This window comes from Pongo abelii, chromosome 20, assembly GCF_028885655.2.
Source record: "Pongo abelii isolate AG06213 chromosome 20, NHGRI_mPonAbe1-v2.0_pri, whole genome shotgun sequence".
In the NCBI taxonomy this organism is placed as follows: domain Eukaryota; kingdom Metazoa; phylum Chordata; class Mammalia; order Primates; family Hominidae; genus Pongo; species Pongo abelii.
Genome location: NC_072005.2, coordinates 61,004,900 through 61,023,919, shown reverse-complemented (window position 1 = coordinate 61,023,919; position 19,020 = coordinate 61,004,900). Strand labels below are relative to the sequence as shown.

The 19,020-nt window shown below is 44.4% G+C and overlaps 2 long non-coding RNA genes across 3 annotated transcripts; one reads left to right on the top strand and one right to left on the bottom strand.

The window, feature by feature from the left end:
- The first annotated feature begins 3,438 nt into the window (after positions 1-3,438).
- On the top strand, positions 3,439-18,770 carry LOC129051790 (uncharacterized). 2 transcript variants are annotated; one of them, XR_010138516.1, is made up of 4 exons: positions 3,439-3,538; positions 3,906-4,112; positions 8,261-8,402; positions 17,651-18,770. It is a non-coding gene; the product is annotated as an uncharacterized LOC129051790 (long non-coding RNA). The 2 variants fall into 2 exon arrangements; XR_008516280.2 differs by lacking the exon at positions 17,651-18,770 and adding an exon at positions 13,027-13,334.
- On the bottom strand, positions 5,696-9,580 carry LOC129051789 (uncharacterized). The gene is made up of 6 exons (XR_008516279.1): positions 9,369-9,580; positions 8,149-8,465; positions 7,704-7,796; positions 6,317-6,461; positions 6,122-6,231; positions 5,696-5,928 (listed from the first exon to the last, which is right to left on the bottom strand). It is a non-coding gene; the product is annotated as an uncharacterized LOC129051789 (long non-coding RNA).
- Positions 18,771-19,020: the final 250 nt, after the last annotated feature.

The following is a 19,020-nucleotide window of genomic DNA, read 5'->3' as shown; positions in this document are numbered from 1 at the left end:
TAAATTCACAACTCTTCACTAAAACAAGCTCTACTAAATATTGAATGCATGTGATGCATTACATGTTAATTAGTATATCTTTAAACTATTTTCCTTCATGAATTATTTCCAGAAGGACCCACATCATCTGTAGATCTTAGGTATATCACGCAAATTTTCCAGAAATGCTGCCCAAACAATAAATACAAATAGTTGATGAATTAGGTGAAGAAACAAGGCTCTTGCAGGCAAGAGCCAGTGGTGACTTTAGTGTCCATTCATGATGATTCAAAAGGTTCTATTCACCTGAGGTACATTTAAAGAAATTTCGTAGCCTAATCTCCTAACAGGCTTATGGATTCCTCTGGAAAAACACATAAAAGAGTAAATTCAGAAGGTCAGAAATAAGCCATACCTAAATTTTTCAAATATGGATCCTGGACAAATAAACTAGATCCTATCTATTCCTTACTTGCTTTCTCTTCTTCAAAAATTCCAATTTTAAAAACATTGGGTGTTCTTGATCTGTCTTCATATGACTGTACCCTGGCTGATTATTTTTTAAATATGTATATGTTTCCATCCCTTCTTATATACTTTCTGCAAGCATGCCTCTCTCTCTTTCCAGCTACAGTTACTTTACCTTTTCTGTATTTTAATGTGTTTCACTTATTTAACACATTTCTTGTAAATTCACAAATTTCTTTTTATTTTTACCTCACTTTTAAGATCACTAAAATGAGGGAAATAACTCTTCTAACTTATATAACATTTCTATGTTTTTGGTGTTTTAATGCATTTTATTTATTTATTTATTCATGTATTTATTTTAAGACAAAGTTTCACTCTTGTCACCCAGGCTGGGGTGCAGTGGCATGATCTCGGCTCACTGTAACCTCTGCCTCCCAGGTTCAAGAGATTCTCCTGCCTCAGCCTACCGAATAGCTGGGATTACAGACCCCCACCACCACGCCGGCTAATATTTTGTAATTTTAGTACAGACGGGGTTTCGCCATGTTGGGCAGGCTGGTCTCGAACTCCTGACCTCAGGTGATCTGCCTGCCTTGGCTTCCCAATTGCATTTTATTTTTGAAAGAAACTCGAGGTGCCTCAAATTTCTCTGGGGCTATCTCATATTTGTATCACTTTCACTTTCTGAATAATTTCCCTTCTTATACACAAAAATTGTATTAGGGTATACTTACACTTTACTTTTTCTTTACAGTAGCCATGACAGTTTAAAATCTGATTAATCCTCATTGTTAAGAGGAATGAGCTCCTTCCTCAATACTAACAGGAAGTAGGCAGCACCTTGAATTCTGGTCATCTCTTATCTTCAATTGGTGGAGGGAAGTCAACACATCCCAATAAACCTCCAGTTTCTTCTGCCCATTGGACAATTTCTTCTGCAGTTTTGCCATCTTGGAGCAAGGCAAAATCTGCACACAAAATAGCCTCTTCCATCGGAAGCTCTGTGAGCTATCGTCACCATGCTTACATTAGATCTCTAGAACATTTTCATTCTGCATAACCAAACTTTGTAGCCTTTGACCAACGTGTCCTCATTTCCCACACTCAAAACCCGCCTGACTATAGTGTAAAAAGACTGTATTACACACCTGAAATTTGCTAACAGGATATGTCTTACATATTCTCACCACATAAAAAAATGAAGACAAAAATGATAACCCTGTGAGAGAAGAGACACTTTTTTATTAGCTCGATTGTGGTAATCATTTCACATACATCAAAACATCATATTCCACCACCAAATATGTACAATTTGTATATGTCTATAAAGCTTGAAAGTATTCGTTATGATCATTGTCATTCTCTCCTTTTGTTTTAATAATAAAGACATTTAATGTCTCACTTCACAAAAAGTTTTGAGGCAGGCAGTGCCAGTGTTGTCCCAGCAACCTAGTGACACTGGGGTTGTGGGTTGTGGGGTTCGGCGGTGGTATTCCTGGGATTCTCTAGGCCTTGTATCTTTTTATAATCAATGCTATTTTGTTTTATTTTAAGTTCCAGGGTACATGTCCAGGACTTGCAGGTTTGCCACATAAGTAAACTTGTGCCATGGTGGTTTGCTGCACCTACAAACCCATCACCACATGGCCTGTGGCCCCTTTGCTTTGGATAATTTCTCCCATTTGGAATGGAAACATTCGCCCAGTGCCTATATCCCCATTGTATCTTGGAAGTAGCTAACTTGTTTTTAATTTTACAGGCTCTTACGGGGAAGAGACTTGCCTTGTCTTAGATGAGACTTTGGACTTGGACTTGTGAATTCACGCTGGAATGAGCTAAGACTTTGGGAACTGTTGGGAAGGCATGATTGGTTTTGAAACGTGAGAAGGTCACGAGATTTGGGAGGGGCCAGGGGCAAAATGATATGATTTGGCTATGTCCCCTCCTAAATCTCATCTCAAATTGTAGTTTCCATGTATTGGAGGGGGGCCCAGTGAGAGATGATTGGATCATGGGGGCATGATCATTGCTGTTCTCATGATCATGAGTTCTCACAAGAGCTGGTGGTTTGAAAGTGTGACACGTCTCCCCTGGTTCTCTCTTTATCCTGCAGCCATGAGAAGAAGGTCCCCGCTTCCCCTTCAACTTCCGCCATGATTGTAAGTTTCCTGAGGCCCCCCAGTCATGTTTCCTGTTAAGTCTGTGGAACTGTGAGTCATTTAAACCTCTCTTCTTCATAAATTACCCAGTCTCAGGTAGTTCTTCATGGCAGTGTAAAAATTATCTTATACACCAAGTTCTTTTTTTTTTTTTTTTTTTGAAACGTGTCTCGTGGCTGGATCTGGCAGCCTCCCGAGTAGCTGGGATTACAGGCTTGCACCACCATGCCCAGATAATTTTTTGTATCATTAGTAGACACGGGGTTTCACCATGTTGTGCAGGCTGGTATCGAACTCCTGATCTCAGGCCTCCTGAAGTGCTGCGTTTACAGGCCAATGTTCTACTACCTAGATACAAGTACCACAGGTCTTTGTGGTTTTCACTGTTAATCTGTGTCACTGAAGGTGATCACACATATCAGCTCTACTTTCTATTGTTTTGTCCATTTCAATCACTGTCAAAAGGATGGAGTTTAAAAATATATCATTACTCAGCTCTTCGTTTTGGAAGATAAGCAATTACTGCCGATCACTTAACAATAATATAAACATGCAGCAATATGATAGTATTTTCTTTGGTATGAATAATAGAGAAGAAATTTGTTTGTGTTCTCTAGGAACAAATTTCTGGGGTGATGGCAGTGGAGTCAGCAGGGACCTGGCTGAGGAGGAGTTTGGATACGAGCAGAGGCAGGAGCCATTGCATGGAAGATCTCGCGAGAGGACGGGTCTTCCGCGTGCCGCGAAGCTCTCGGGAGAGGATGGGTCTCTTGAGTTGGGTGAAGATCTCGCGAGAGGAGGGAATCTCATGCTAGGGCTGAAGATCTCGCGAGAGGACGGGTCTCCTCGGGTGAGGTGAAGATGTCGCAAGAGGACGGGTCTCCGGCATGGAGTGATGATCTTGCAAGAGGACCTGTCTCCTACGTGAGGTGAAGATCTTGCGAGAGGTTGGGTCTCCTTCCTGGGGTGAAGATCTCGGGAGAGGCTGGATCTCCCACGTAGGGTGAAGATATCGGGAGAGAACGGGTCTTCTGCGTGGGGTGAAGATCTCACGAGAGGATGGGTCTCCTGTGTGGGGTGAAGAGCCACACACGGAGAAGCCCAGGACCCTGTGCATAGAGCAACAGGTTTCAGATGATGAGCTTTGGTTAGAATAGTTTCCTAAAATTTGAGTGTATGGGTTATTTTGCAAGTTGTGGTTGACATTGATATCATCAGACAAGTGTCCTTCGGTGACAGTACCAAAAGCCCTCTAAGTAATGTGTGAAAAGCAGATTCCTTACTCTTTACTTGCAGATTCACGGAGGCATTCATCAATGCACAGAGGCAAACCCAGTGTCCTCAGAGTATCTAGAAGCTGAAAACTGAAAGAAGGAATGAAAAACCTGCCTCTGGAAGTGGCACTGGCAAGGTATGACCACAAGGAAAGCAGCATGAGATGCTCCACTTCCCTGCTTCAACCATGCTGAGACCTGACTCATTGCTGGACTACAGAAAATCAAGGTGAGTGTTGGAAGATGGGAGCACTTTAGCGATTGCGAGTGAGTAGCTGCTTCCTTGGTCCTAGAAAGCTTAGGACTGTTTTTTTGTTTTTGTTTTTGTTTTTGTTTTTTGAAACGGAGTCTCGCTCTGTCGCCCAGGCTGGAGTGCAGTGGCGCGATCTCGGCCCACTGCAAGCTCCGCTTCCCAGGTTCACGCCATTCTCCTGCCTCAGCCTTCTGAGTAGCTGGGACTACGGGCGCCCGCCACCACGCCCGGCTAATTTGTGTGTGTGAGTGTGTGTGTGTGTGTGTATTTTTAGTAGAGACGGGGTTTCACCGTTTAGGACTCTTTGGCATTCATGTTTCTCAGTGTCACTCACCCAAATAACCCACGCTAAGGAGCAAGATCCAATATTCCCCATAGCAGAAGAATTATTTTATCATAGGAATATTTACATTTGTTTTATGCCCTTATTTACATTCTCTGGATGAATATGAGAGATGTTAACAAAGAATCACTCCAGATCAAAACATCCATAATTGTATTGACCAGTATCAAACAGTGAAGAGAGAAAACACAATTCCTTGCCAAGATCGATTGATTGAGAGTCTTGTCTTCAGCTTTGGTTTCTCCAAGAATTTTCAGCACCTACCCTTCCAGCGTATCTTGTTTTCTCAACTGGACTGCTCATTTCTATCATTACTTTTGAAACAAGGTCCAAAAGGTGTTCAGGGTCCAACACAACAGAGGATAAACTACCTACATCCACTAACGTTGTGCTTATGATGATGCAAATTTACAAAACGTAAAACAGTTCTAAATGGAAAAAATATGTAACTCATCTATTCACATTTATATTTATGCTTTTAGATAACATTTAAGGGTCACTTACTAATTATATACCTGCACAGACACAGAGAAGGAGCTGGCCATGACCTAGCGCTGAATTCAACCTCACTTTCTCTAGATTTCCACATAAAGTGAGAAGTAGTGAGAGAAGTTGGTGCTGTTGCATTCTATTAGGAAAATCCTTCTAGATTCACATGCATGTCTCTTATGTAGGTGGAACTAGGTCTAGACCAGCCTATCCTTCCTGCACCTAGGTGAACTTTCTTGACTTCTAGATCTATAATGAAAATGTTTAATTGTCTTTCCAAGTATCAGGTTGGTGATGTTTATGAATCACGCACAGTGTTAAATTCACAGTGGAAGCTTTTATACCAAAGCTTTTCATGGTGACTTTTTTCAGTAATTTAAGGGATTCTCCAGACATGCTAATACCTTACAGAAGGAGAATACATACAAGTGAAATAAAAATGCTAATGGCGAAATTATGACAGAAATCTTGTGATTGGAGTAGATGAAGGAGAAAATTGGTGTTGAGAGTAGAGCAGCCTTATGGCCTAGAGAACAAGAGAAGAGCTACTTTCACGTAGGTTGGAGGGTGAACACCATCAGAGGCTTCAGAAAATCTGAGGCCGAGGGATGATAAAAGGCCAACTAAATATTTGCAATGACTTAACTAACTTAGTATCTGCCTCATGCACTTCCGTTTCTCGATTAAACCAACTACTTCAACATGAAAAATTAATGCAAAATATTGTCAAGGTTTTATTTGAAATGATTAATTAAAAACACACATCTTTAATGGGAATCTGAATGATAGCAAGCACAGGTGAAAAGGCCTTTGTGTTGAAGCCAGCGTGGAATTCCTGAGCTGATCCATAGGAGGGCATATCCTCAGGTTACCCATCTGGGTGAATCAAGCTTCCTGTTGCTTTACGTTATTCCAGACACCCCATTCTCCCAAACCTCCAATACTTGTGAGCTCTCCATGCTGAAAACAGTGTGAAGGTACTATTAGTTTGGACACAGGCTTCACCCTGTGTGTCTAGAATTCTTGATCCACATCCACCCATAGAATAAAGGGACCGTTTACATCTCTGCCATGAATGGATTTCCCTGCCTGCTTCAAACGTATCGACACAACCCAAGGGCAAGCTTTGCATTTGCAGTGATTCAGTTCTCACCTGAGAAGATCTGTGAAATTGAGGCTTTGCCCAGGGGAGGTGGCCGCTTCCAGCCCTGGCCCATTGAACCCAGTGCATTATGTTCATCCATCATTTTTCCTTCTGACTGCCTGGAATAGGGACAATGACAGTGGCCATGACAGGGCATGTGGGTGATGACTTCCAAAGTCTATCTCCTATCATCAAAATTCTGACCTCACTTCTGGAGCCTCTGGAGAGGCTGACAGGCTGGCACTTCCACGTGCAAACCTTTCTGTGTGTCTCCTATCTGAGCTGAAGATTCCCCATCTCTGATTCCATCTTTCCTTCACGGCAGGACTGGAATATGTGGTATTCTCATCTGTACATAAATAGACACAATGGTTTATACCCTTACTCGAAGCATACATTCATTCAGATACTTCACTCCAAGTTTTGGATAAATATTATTACTTTATAAATACCCACATACACTCAGGACAGTATGTCATCTTATTTACAGCAAAAGAAATGGATCCTTCACATTTCCCTCACCCCAGGACTTTTGCACGTGCTCTTCTCTCCATCTCAACCTCCATCCCTCTCCCCACACCTCATATCACTGTTGAGTACAAATATCACCAGCTCCAAGATTCTTTCCTTACCACCATAGGTAAGTAGGCTTCTGTATGAATTTTCATGGTTTAATTTTAACATTTTCTTTCATAAAATTTACCATTGATGTCATTTGTTTCTATTTCTCCACTTTTTCATTGTTTCTTCTCCAGTTTCCACCATGAAGCCACTGTTTGTGTCTACAATATACCTTAATTGTACAACGTGTGCAGCCCAATACTTGGTATACATTTAATGATTAGTAACTATATGGGGAATTACTGAATGACTCAGTGAAGAATGAATGAATGAATGAATGATGTGGGGCCAGACAGTGTCTCACACCTGTAATCCCAGCACTTTGGGAGGCCAAGGTGGGCAGATCACTTGACATCATGTGTTTGAAACCAGCCTGGCCAAAACCAGCTGGTGAAACCCTGTCTCTACTAAAAATACAAAAATTAGCCGGGCATAGTGGCGTGTGCCTGTAGTCCCAGCTACTTGGGAGGCTGAGGCAGGAGAATCACTTGAACCCAGGAGGCAGAGATTGCAGTGAGCCAAGATCTCGCCATTGCATTCCAGCCTGGATGCCAAGAGTGAAACTCTGTCTCAAAAAAAAATTAAATTAAAAAAAATACAAAAATTAGCCAGGTGTGGTGGTGCACACCTGTAGTCCCAGCTACTCGGGAGGCTGAGGCATGAGAATCACTTGAACCCAGGATGTGCAGGTTGCAGTGAGACAAGATCGCTCCACATATCTGGGTGACAGAGCGAGACTCTGTCTCAAAAAAAAAAAAAAAGGTGGGGGGGATGTGGAAGGTTTCTTTCCTAGAACCTACAGAGTGAGCATGGCCTCCTTGACACCTTACTTGCAAACTTCTACTTCCCAGGATACTAAGTGAATTGATTTTGTGGTGTTAAGCCACGCAGTTTGCAGGACTTTGTTAGGACAGCCCCAGGAAGCTAACACAGGTGGCAAAGCATTGTGGTCACAAGACTGGGTTCTGACCTCTGCCAGCCTGGGCTCATTCCAGGATCTTTGGCCTGTTTGCTCCGTGACTCTCAGCCTGCTGCACGAGCTGTGAAGTTCAACCTCCTCATCCTGTAAGCATGGGTGATATTAGTCACTTCCTAAGGAGGCTTATGTGAAGACTTCACTATTTATTCCATTTAAGACTTCATAAAACTGCATGTCACTTTGTTAAGTAAAGATAATCCAACACAATCAACATGCTATTTTCATTCATACACATTCATACACTCAGGGGCACAGTTACCAAGTCTGGGTCCCTGCAGTGCAGTGAATGGACTGGGTATACACAGGGTCTGTGCAGGGACACAGTCCATGTCCAGTATGAGGACTGAAGCAGAGAGTGGCGAAGTGGGCCGCGGAGGCCCCCAGATCTGTGACCATCACCTCCAGGGGCACTTTCTGTCTGATGCATCTGCAGTACCTGGCGTGCACTCTGCACATGCAGTGATGGAGAAGGGCTGTCCGGCTCTGGGATCTTGAGGTGCCTGGTATATGCCGTGTGCAACTCCCCAGGTGCTTATGTCTCTGTGCAGGGCTGGCTTCACTGTCCAAGAGCTGTGCCGTCAGAGTTCCAGCTGAGTTTAATGCCCTGGTGTTGCCCTCTTGACGTTTGAACGCGGAGCCCTCTATTCTCATTTGCACGGGGTCCAGTGGATTATATAGTCAATGCTGCAGGTATGATTTTGCTTTAGGATTTGTCAGGCTGATCTGAGTTTGTGATCTCTGTGTGTGTCTCACCTGGGCAAAATGGACAAGCAGAAAAATCCCTGAGCCAGGAAACTGAGAGCAGAGCCAAATATCCCAAAATTCAAGGGAAAAAGCAGCAGGAGAGGTTGTTGGCTTGATATATGACAGATTTTAAGTGTGCATTTGAATACTGAATACATCATCCGTTCTTCCCTCTGTGTGTGTCCATTTACAATCCATCCATGCTTCCATCCATTCTGCCAGCATATATCTAATATCAACCCTATTTCATACAATTAACCAAGAATGAAAAATAAAGCATGTGCTTCACTGACATGGATCCTGTCCTATGAGCCCTGCTAGTCTAGGAGATGTGATAGATGTCCAGAAATAACTACAAAATAGGTAACTACGCACTATAACATTCGTATGTGGAATCATTCCTTGGCTATGGGTGATTAGAAAATAGACTGGCATAGCTCTTCTATTGCAGAAAGGGAGTCATAAGGAAGTGATGTTTGAGGACACAGGTGAGAGGTCAGGAGGAGGCACTGAGGACACAGGTGAGTGGTGAGGAGGAAGCACTGAGGACACAGGTGAGAGGTCAGGAGGAAGCACTGAGGACACAGGTGAGAGGTCAGGAGGAAGCACTGAGGACACAGGTGAGTGGTCAGGAGGAGGCACTGAGGACACAGGTGAGAGGTCAGGAGGAGGCACTGAGGACACAGGTGAGTGGTGGGGAGGAGGCACTGAGGACACAGGTGAGAGGTCGGGAGGAGGCACTGAGGACACAGGTGAGAGGTCAGGAGGAAGCACTGAGGACACAGGTGTGAGGTCAGGAGGAGGCACTGAGGACACAGGTGAGTGGTGAGGAGGAGGCACTGAGGACACAGGTGAGAGGTCAGGAGGAAGCACTGAGGACACAGGTGTGAGGTCAGGAGGAGTCATACTTACGTGGATGGATGAGGGCTAGGAACTCCAGTGGGATGAAAGGGTGTAGATGACAGTCCCCACTGTGAAGGATCATAGCTACTCAGTGCCGTGGGAGCCCTCCTCGTCCTAGAATTAGAGCTGGGCTGATTCTCCTTCAGTCCACCCTATTTCCCTACAGCGCACACCTCTTCCATTCCAGTAAGTGTAGGGCTGGCTGTGTGAAGGCTGTGGCACTGTCTCAGCCAAGTTTGTTTAGACTGGGGCAAATGATGAGATCATATTGTTGAGGAAAACAGGTTTACAGAACGTGATCTATGAGAACTTCTGATACGGAAATGTCACAGCCAAGAGCAGCCACATCTGCCCATGAGCTTTCTTGTTGCTCATTGGGCATCCGGGGGAACTTGGCCATCCTGAGCACGGTTCAGAATGGAAGCCAGACCTTACATGATCCTGAAATCACTGCCCAGTGGGGCTGAACCCCATCTCTGAAAGAACCACCAAATCCATTTTGGTGGCCTCCACCCCAATTCACATTCAGGCACACGATAGGTATAGAAACCCAGAAATGCACATTTTAGGTTTTTTTTTTTTTTTTTAGATAGTCTCCCTCTGTCACCCAGGCTGGAGTGTAGTGGCATGATCTCGGCTCACTGCAACCTCCACCTGCCGGTGAAGCTTGAACCTGCCAAGTTCAAGCAATTCTCCTGCCTCAGCCTCCCGAGTAGCTGGGACTACATGCACACCCACATGAAGGCATAATGCCTCACGTGTCACTGTGCCAGGATTTTTGAATTTGTAGTAGAGACAGGTTTCACCATAATTTCCAGGCTGGTCTTGAACTTCTGACCACAGAGGATCCACCTGCCTCGACCTCCCAAGTGCTGGAATTAAAAGCGTGAGCTACTACACTTGGTCTTATATTCTTAATTGCATGACCTGTGATGTGGGCAGTGTTTGTGTAGAGGCCCCGTTTCTGACTTGGGCAGTGGCTTCCTGTCAGATTGGACTCAGGAGAGGCTGCCCAGGCAGGTGGTGATCATGCTTAGAGGAACCACATGGCCAATATGTGAAGAAACTGCTAACACCGATCAGCAGCTACCTTGTTGGAAACTGAATGCTGAGTGCAGCTTGTGGCTTTCTCTCCCCAGATTCAATCCCACCTCAGGAAGTTGTATGGAAAATAAACATAGGCCATAAACAAACGTGTGCCATTTACCAATAACAAGTAGACTTATGAGTCAACACATGAAAATCAAGAAGGGTTATGGCCAGTATTCCCATAAGACCCTGAGTTTTCCATGTCAAAGAAAACCCTCCAATGTCACCATGTATGTTACCGTGATAACACATTATATGGGATGCTATTTCTTTATGTATCATACTTAGCTCAGTTATTCTTCCCTAAATAATAGATACTGTCTTTTTTGACCTCGATTTAATAGAATACCTCTGCACCTACAGATCTAAAAATTTCCCTCCATTTATTTACAATCATATTGGAAGTTGATTGGTGTCATGGTTTATCATTTATTTGGTTCAATTGTGTTGCCACATAATCTTGATGTATACATGCATATTATCCGTGTTCATTATTTGTCAAATTGACTTCTAATGTACTTGTCTACATGAATGTCACGACTGTCAAGATTCCCGTGAATATGTCACCATACAAATGCACGCATTTTCCTCTAGGGCATAGAGTTCTGGGTCAGACCTGTGTGTCTCCTTCTTTAAAAAGACAATTCTAAAGTAGTACCCAAATTGACTGATGCAATCTAGGCTTCTATCATTAATCCGCAGGAGTTCTAAAATATGTAGTTCTAACATACGTAATATTTCTTCCACAGTGGATAATCACCATTGTTTTCTTTTTGCCTCTAGGGAAAGTGAATTAAAATTTGTTAGAAAATTTTATTGAAACGGTAGCACCGCACTGAAGTGTAAATGATCTTATTGTGACAGTGCGCACATTGATGCTATCGGTGAGGTGCACTGCAGCTGGCTCATATTCACTTGCAAAAAACAATTCTATTCTCCACTTTCCAAATCAGCATTCAGGGCATTTACATGGCCACTTTGGAGTTGGCTATGAAGACAGTATTGACACCAAATAAAGAGGCAAATGCCACCAGTCAGAGCTTTTTAACTGTATTTTTTTCATAGAATTGGTTAGCTAGAGCACTATTCACAATAGCAAAGACTTGGAACCAACCCAAATGCCCATCAATGATAGACTGGATTAAGAAAATGTGGCACATATACACCATGGAATACTGTACAGCCATAAAAAAGGATGAGTTCATGTCCTTTGTAGGGACATGGATGAAGCTGGAAACCATAATTCTCAGCAAACTATCGCAAGGACAGAAAACCAAACACCGCATGTTCTCACTCATAGGTGGGAATTGAACAATGAGAACACATGGACACAGGAAGGGGAACATCACACACTGGAGCCTGTCGTGGGGTGGGGGGAGGGGGGAGGGATAGCATTAGCAGATGTACCTAATGTAAATGATGAGTTAACGGGTGCAGCACACCAACAAGCCACATGTATACATATGTAACAAACCTGCACGTTGTGCACATGTACCCTAGAACTTAAAGTATAATTTAAAAAAAAAAAAAAGAATTGGTTCGCTAGCACACCTCTGGGCTGGCCCTTTAAGTACAAGTTGACATTCAAATGTATGGAATTTCTGAAGAAACTATGCCAAGTGTCATCTGATGAAGAGAGAATAGTTTGAGGATTCTCAAGAGGGGAAAGTTTTAGCAAATTATTATGGACTTCTTAGTTCCAAACTTATTTTCACCCATTTACTCCATCATGTAAACCATATTCTGTGTCTTGAACTGACGAGACAGAGCTCAATAGCACAGATGAGGGAATATCTTAATGAAAAGTTAGTAAAAAATGAGGCCAGGTAAATAAATAAATAAAGCTAGAAAGGAGAGGTCATCATCATCTTTCTACAGTGAGGAGAATGGTGAGGGATGTTACCTGCTGAAGCTCCACTGTCCGTAATATGGCCTCCGTGTCTTACGCTGAAACCTGTGAATTTCCTCCAATGTTTGCTCTCGCTAAAAGCGTGGAGGCAGAATCCACAGCATCAGATGCAGAGTTCCAGGCAGTGGGAGGAGAGGGGAGGCAGGGGGAGGTAGAAATGAACCGGAGGTTTTGAAGGAGAAGAATGAAGAGAAGGTGCTGCTAATTATAGAACTAAGGAAGTCAGATGGAGGAAGTGTTTGGGAGGAACAAAACCACACACTCGGGCCCGGAGGGAGGCTCTGCTTTCTCTGAGGCCAGTTATCCATCTTATAAACACCTCCCCTGCCTGCTGCTTCTCCTGGGGTCACCCGTCCCGTGATAGCCCCATCGAGCGGCTCCTCCAGTGGACCAAGTCAGAGACTGGAGCAACCCTCAGTTCCTCACGCTCTTCTGCTCCACACACAGTGAACAAATCCAAACAGCTCTTTCCCCCAGTCCCTCCTCACCCACGTCCCCTGGCCCTTCCCCACAGTCCAAGCTCAGCTGGAGACTAAAGACATCTTGTCTGTGTCACCACATCAGCCTCCTCCCAGCCCCCTACTCCAGACCCTCACTCCTGCTGACGTCTATTAATTCTCATAGCCCCAAACTTACCTGTTTCTGGCCCTGATCAAAATCCTTCCACAGGTCTGCATCTTCCTGCAAATAAGATACAAGCCTTCCTGTTTGACGTTCGTATTGCTGATGACCAGGACTGAGCTAAACTCGACGGCCCCAGAAAACACAGCTCTTCCCTACAGAGCAAACTCAGCACAGAAAACCACCTGGCCCTCCCCAGACACACACACACACACCCTGAGATATTAACACATTTATAGGCCAGGCGCAGTGGCTCACGCCTGTAATCCCAGCACTTTGGGAGGCCAAGGTGGGTGGGTCACAAGGCCAGGAGTTCGAGACCAGCCTGGCCAATATGGTGAAACCCTGTCTCTACTAAAAAATAAATAAATAAATAAATACAAAAATTAGCCGGGTGTGGTGGTGGGTGACTGTAATCCCAGCTACTCGGGAGGCTGAGGCAGGAGAATCACTTGAACCCGGGAGCTGGAGCCTGCAGTGAGCCAAGATTGCGCCATTGCACTCCAATCTGGGCGACAGGGAAGACTCTGTCTCAAATATATATATAATGACCAAAGTATTGGCAAGGAGTGGCAGGTGTACACCATAGATGTTTGGGTAGGAGAAGTCCTGACTTGTTGAGAATCATCCTTTTCTACCCTATCCCCATCCCTTGTACTCTTTTCCTTTTTCTCTTCTCCATTGATGCTTTTGGTAGTGTTTCCATTTCTGTTCAACAGCTTTGTGACTCTTCCCTTAGGGAAGAACCTATAGAGTTCCCTACAGGACCTTTCTACTTGCCGTGTCCACAATGGAAGTCAATATCGCTGCTACCCTCTCCCCAAGTCTGCAGTGCCTCTTGGGTATCCCATCCTGGAAATCAGTTTACCATTCCCACAGTCATCTTCTTATTTTATTTTTTTTTTTTTTGAGATGGTGTCTTGCTCTATTGCCCAGGCTGGAATGCGGTGGTAGGATCTTGGCTCACTGCAACCTCTGCCTCCCAGGTTCAAGTGATTCTTTTGCCTCAGCCTCCTGAGTAGCTGGGGTTACAGGCACCTGCCACTATGCTTGGCTAATTTTTGTATTTTTAGTAGAGATGGAGTTTGGCCATGTTGGCCAGGCTGGTCTCGAACTCCTGACCTCAGGTGATCCACCCGCCTCAGTCTCTGAAAGTGCTGGGATTACAGGCTTGAGCCACCATGCCCAGCCAAATCTCCCTCTCTTTTAAAAATTTATCTGGCCAGGCATGATGGCTCACACCTGTAACCCCAGCACTTTGGGAGGCCAAGGCAGGCAGATCACGAGGTCAGGAGATCGAGACCACCCTGGCCAATATGGTGAAACCCCATCTCTATTAAAAATACAAAAATTAGCTGGGCCTTGTGGTGCATGACTGTAATCCCAGCTACTCTGGAAGCTGAGGCAGGAGGATCACTTGAACCCAGGAGGTGGAGTTTGCAGTGAGCTGAGATCGCACCACGGTACTCCAGCCTGGGCGACAAAGCGAGACTTCGTCTCAGGAAAAAAAAAAAAAACATGATCCACTTTTAATTGCTTTCTTTCCCTGAACACTCCTGGAGGTCTCTCCTATTGCCCCAGTGTTCAGCCTTTCCATGGTCAACAATGAAAATTTTAATTTAACCTATTAGGCTGAACCCCTCACTCCAGCAATTGAGAATAATTCTCCTCCTAAATCTTTCCCCTTGTTTGAGCCTGTAGCTCCTCATAGCTACTGATGCTTCCTGAATACACTGCTCTCTCATTTGAGGATGATCTCTACTCTTTCCTTCTCCTCTTTTCCTCTCTGGATCAATTGTCTATCTTTCTGGTACCATCTGAGGGGTTTTCATGGCCAAGGGGCTTTCCTTCACTCCTTCGGAAAAGATAAATTGGTATCTCTTTTGCGTTTCAGCAGCGCCTAAGCTTCTGGTAGCAGAGTCCTATCAGTGCATTGCAGATTTCTCTGTCAGAGTCTGTCAGGGGCAGGAGCTGAGTCTGACTCATTTCCACATCACCTGTTTCCTGTACAGGATGTGGCACATCAGAGTCCCGAGTCCCAGGAGATGTTGCTGAGTAAATATTTGGAAAAAACAAATGCCTGCATCCATCCAGGCTAAGTCTCTAAGCCTGAGATGGGGAGCCCAGAACTTTGGAAAGTAAATCAGGGAATATGTCAGATGTCCAAGGACCTTCAAGAAAATGTTAACAATGATTCATAAAAACAGGTATTATTACTGAGCAAAGTTTATCAGGCTCTGTCTGGCCACATAATAATGATAATATTATTATCATTTTTAGAGTAACATTATAGTAGCAATCACAATAGCCCACATTATTGAGTGAGACTAACACATTCAGAGTTTACTTTGCACGTCACATGTATTAACTATGTATTCTCCACCAAAACTCTATATAAAGTAGGTACTGGCATTGTCCTCATTTTATAAATGACAAAATTGAGTCATGTGGGTAATTTTTCCTAAATCTCATAGTTTTCAGAGACAAAGCAATTATCATATCCCAGCCTTCCTGGCTCCAGAGCCTTCCCTCCTAGCTAAACGGAGAGGCAGAATATAGTAATCCCTGATCATCCATCTTCCAAACATCCTTACAAAGCAGACAGCATTATTAGTGCCATTTTATGGAAAAGCAAAGTGAGTCTCAGACAGGTAATGTGACTCTCCCAAGCACATAGAGATAGCAAGGTCAGATTCAGGTTTTGAAAGCAGTTTGGTGTGATTTAATGCCTGTTGTCATGTGGCCATTACCCAATAGCTGGTATCTTGAAAGTCTGGGAAGAGATATTCTCAGCTAGATTGGAGAGAACCAACTCTTTCTGACACCCTGGATTATTCTAGTTGTCCTGATGAGTGTGGGAGCCCGCATTCTGAGCTTTTTATATATATATATACTTTAAGTTCTAGGGTACATGTGCACAACATGCAGGTTTGTTACATATGTATACATGTGCCATGTTGGTGTGCTGCACCCATTAACTCGTCATTTACATTAGGTATATCTCCTAATGCTATCCCTCCCCGCTCCCCTCACCCCACAACAGGCCATTCTACTTGCTTGCAGAATCCGTGGAATGTAAGGGTTATTTTTTTCCAAAAACATCGCCTTAACAACTGGCATCCTCTTTTTCCAATTTACCCTAATGCCTGAATATTGCCCTGAAAAAAATATTATTTATTAGCTTTTTCCAGGAAGACTCTATTTCAGAGTCCCAAGATGGGGACTCAGCATATGCAAATTATCAACTGAGACGACAATAGAGAAAGCTGTGTGGCCTCCTGGACGCTGGCCATGGTGCTGAAACTACAGAAAGGCACCAGCATCCCAGTCAGTACTGTAAACAGCAACCACAAGAACCACTCTCCTTGGACTGCATCCAAACAGGGGAAATAGGAAGGGTGTCTAGATACAGGGCCAGATATATTGGGAACATTCGGAATAGGAGTCAGAATTTAGCAAGAGGTGTAGATGATGTTCATATGAACTATGGAATCTTGACATCTGGATAAGGCCATTTTTTTTCTGCTGTACACCATAGTGGACAGAGAGAAAGCAAAAAGGGAATCACTCTGGCCTTGCCTTGTTAATAGAAAATAGTGTATTTTTTTTTTTTTTTGAGATGGAGTATCGCTCTGTCACCCAGGCTGGAGTGCAATGTGCAATGGCATGATCTCGGCTCACTGCAACCTCCGCCTCCCTGGTTCAAGTGATTTTCCTGCCTCAGCCTCCTGAATAGATGGGATTACAGGCTCACGCCACCATGCCCAGCTAATTTTTGTATTTTTAGTGAAGACAGGGTTTCACCATGTTAGTCAGGCTGGTCTCAAACTCCTGACCTTGTGATCCTCCCACTTCAGCCTCCCAAAGTGCTGGGATTACAGGCATGAGCCACCGCGCCTGTCCGAAAATAGTGTCTTATTTCAATGCGCTGTGTGTATAAATTATGAGCATGATAAGATTCTACTCATATTGTGACTTTGCTACTTGCTGTACAAATACTATATCATTACTTTTTATTGTAATAAAGTACACAAACATAAAATTAACCATTAACTATGTAAAAGTGTACAAATCAGTGGAATTTAGTGCATTCATAATCTTCTTCAACCATCACCTCTGTTTAGTTCCAAGTAATCTACAACGCCTTAAGAAAAAAGGCCACACACTTTAGAGAAAACAGAGCCAATACAGTGTGTGTGTGTGTGTGTGTGTGTGTGTGTGTGTGTGTGTATCCCTCTCTCACTGGGAGAAGATATTCTCAGCTAGATTGGAAAAGACCAACTCTTTCTGAAACCCTGGATTAATCTAGTGGTTGTTTTGCCGAGAGTGGTTTGTGCAGACGTCGGTCGGCAGAACTTCTTGGACTTCAGAGTCTACACACACCCATTTAGGTCTTGGATGGTGGTGAATTCTCATCTGGGACCCTTATTAATCTCTCTTGTCAATACACAGCACAAAACATGTAACTAAGGAAGGGTGGTCTCCTAGCCCCCATCCGTAATGAGTCTTCCCATCATCTCCTGTATAGTCAGGAAGTCTGTGCCTCCCTCCCAAGCCACTGCGGAACTGGGGGCTTTCTCCATTTCTTTGTCTTTTTAGAGCTTCTCTTGTAGCTCTAAAGACCTTTATATTTCAGTGGATTCTCATGCTTCTCATATCTTCTGTCTCTTAGGGCACAGTCCTTCCAGGTAGTTAAAAGCATCTGTCAGATTCCGAAATCTCCAGTCACCGCCAGCCTCATCCAAAATCCCAAATCACCTGCTCACAGGATGGAGGGAGCTGAGGACTCTGCTCTGTCCTGGGGTTCCTGAGGCCTGCAGTGATGTTCCACGCAAAGGGCCATCCCCAAGAGGATAGGATGGACCAAGAATTAGGAACATGCAGAGAAGGGCTTGAGACTTTTTAGGGTCACAGGTGAGAGTGACTGGCAGAGGCCATGGGTACAGGAGGTCTCCCAGCAGAGCTGGGGTCCTAGGGGAAGGCACTCCCTTCTGGTTCTTGGGGTCAGCAAGGTGTGATCTGATAGAAATGGAGGACAGGTTCACACTGTTGGCTGTGGTGTCCTCCTGGGAACAGGTGGGCTAAGCCTCTCCAAGGGCACAGACCTGTGGGTTTCCCCAGACCTCACTCTCAAGCCCAGGAGAGACCCAGCCCCAGTGGTCACATTTCTTCAAGAAGAAGAGAATGAAGCTCTTGGGTCTGTGATCCCTCCATGAAGCAAGGCCCATGAGCTTTGTGATTCTTGGTCTAAACCCTCCTTCCCAACACCTGCCGAGGCTCTACGTTCTCCCTTCACATAGACACTCTCCTTGACCATGCTCGACTCAGGCTCCTCTGAGCTCTTTTCCAACGAGTCGTGACCTCTGGGCTTCCATGTTTATCTCTGCTTTGCCCAATTTTAGTAAGAATTGCAACTCTTTTCCAATTCTTACTTAAGAAAGAATCCTGCAGAGTCAGTTTAACTCTAGATATCTGACCACCCTTAATCAGATGGTTCACAGGTAAGAACCCTCATTCTCCATCAGCCTCAGGTGATGTCTGGCCGCCTTGGCCTGCCTTCAGCAAGAATCCTGCTGGGTCGGTTTAGCCAGAGTCGTCTTAAACCCTGAGGACTTCTCTTAGCAATTTTCCACTGACTGACCCCACTCACCCTGCTCCAAAGCTACAAATTCCCACTTTTCCTGTTCTACTCAGAGTTGAGCCCAGTCTCTTTCCCACACTGCGTGATTCCATCACCATGGTCCCTGTACCTACAGCAACAGTCCTGAATAAAGTCCTCCTTACGGTGCCTCAACAAGTGACACTGGATTTTTTTTTTCTTCAACACCCTGCCCAGCTGGTCCAACGGTCTGAGAAAGGGAAGTCCAGACACCTGGCCTCTGCTCTGGACAGAAGCCGAGAAGTGATCTGCAGATCAGGGTGCCATGATTGCCACTCCGGGCATCTCTCACACGCTCAGGGTATCTCAGTTCCATGGTGGGAACCACTGTCCTCAGGAAAAGCTGTTTTCTTTCTGTGTGAAAGTAACCACCCGAATCCCCA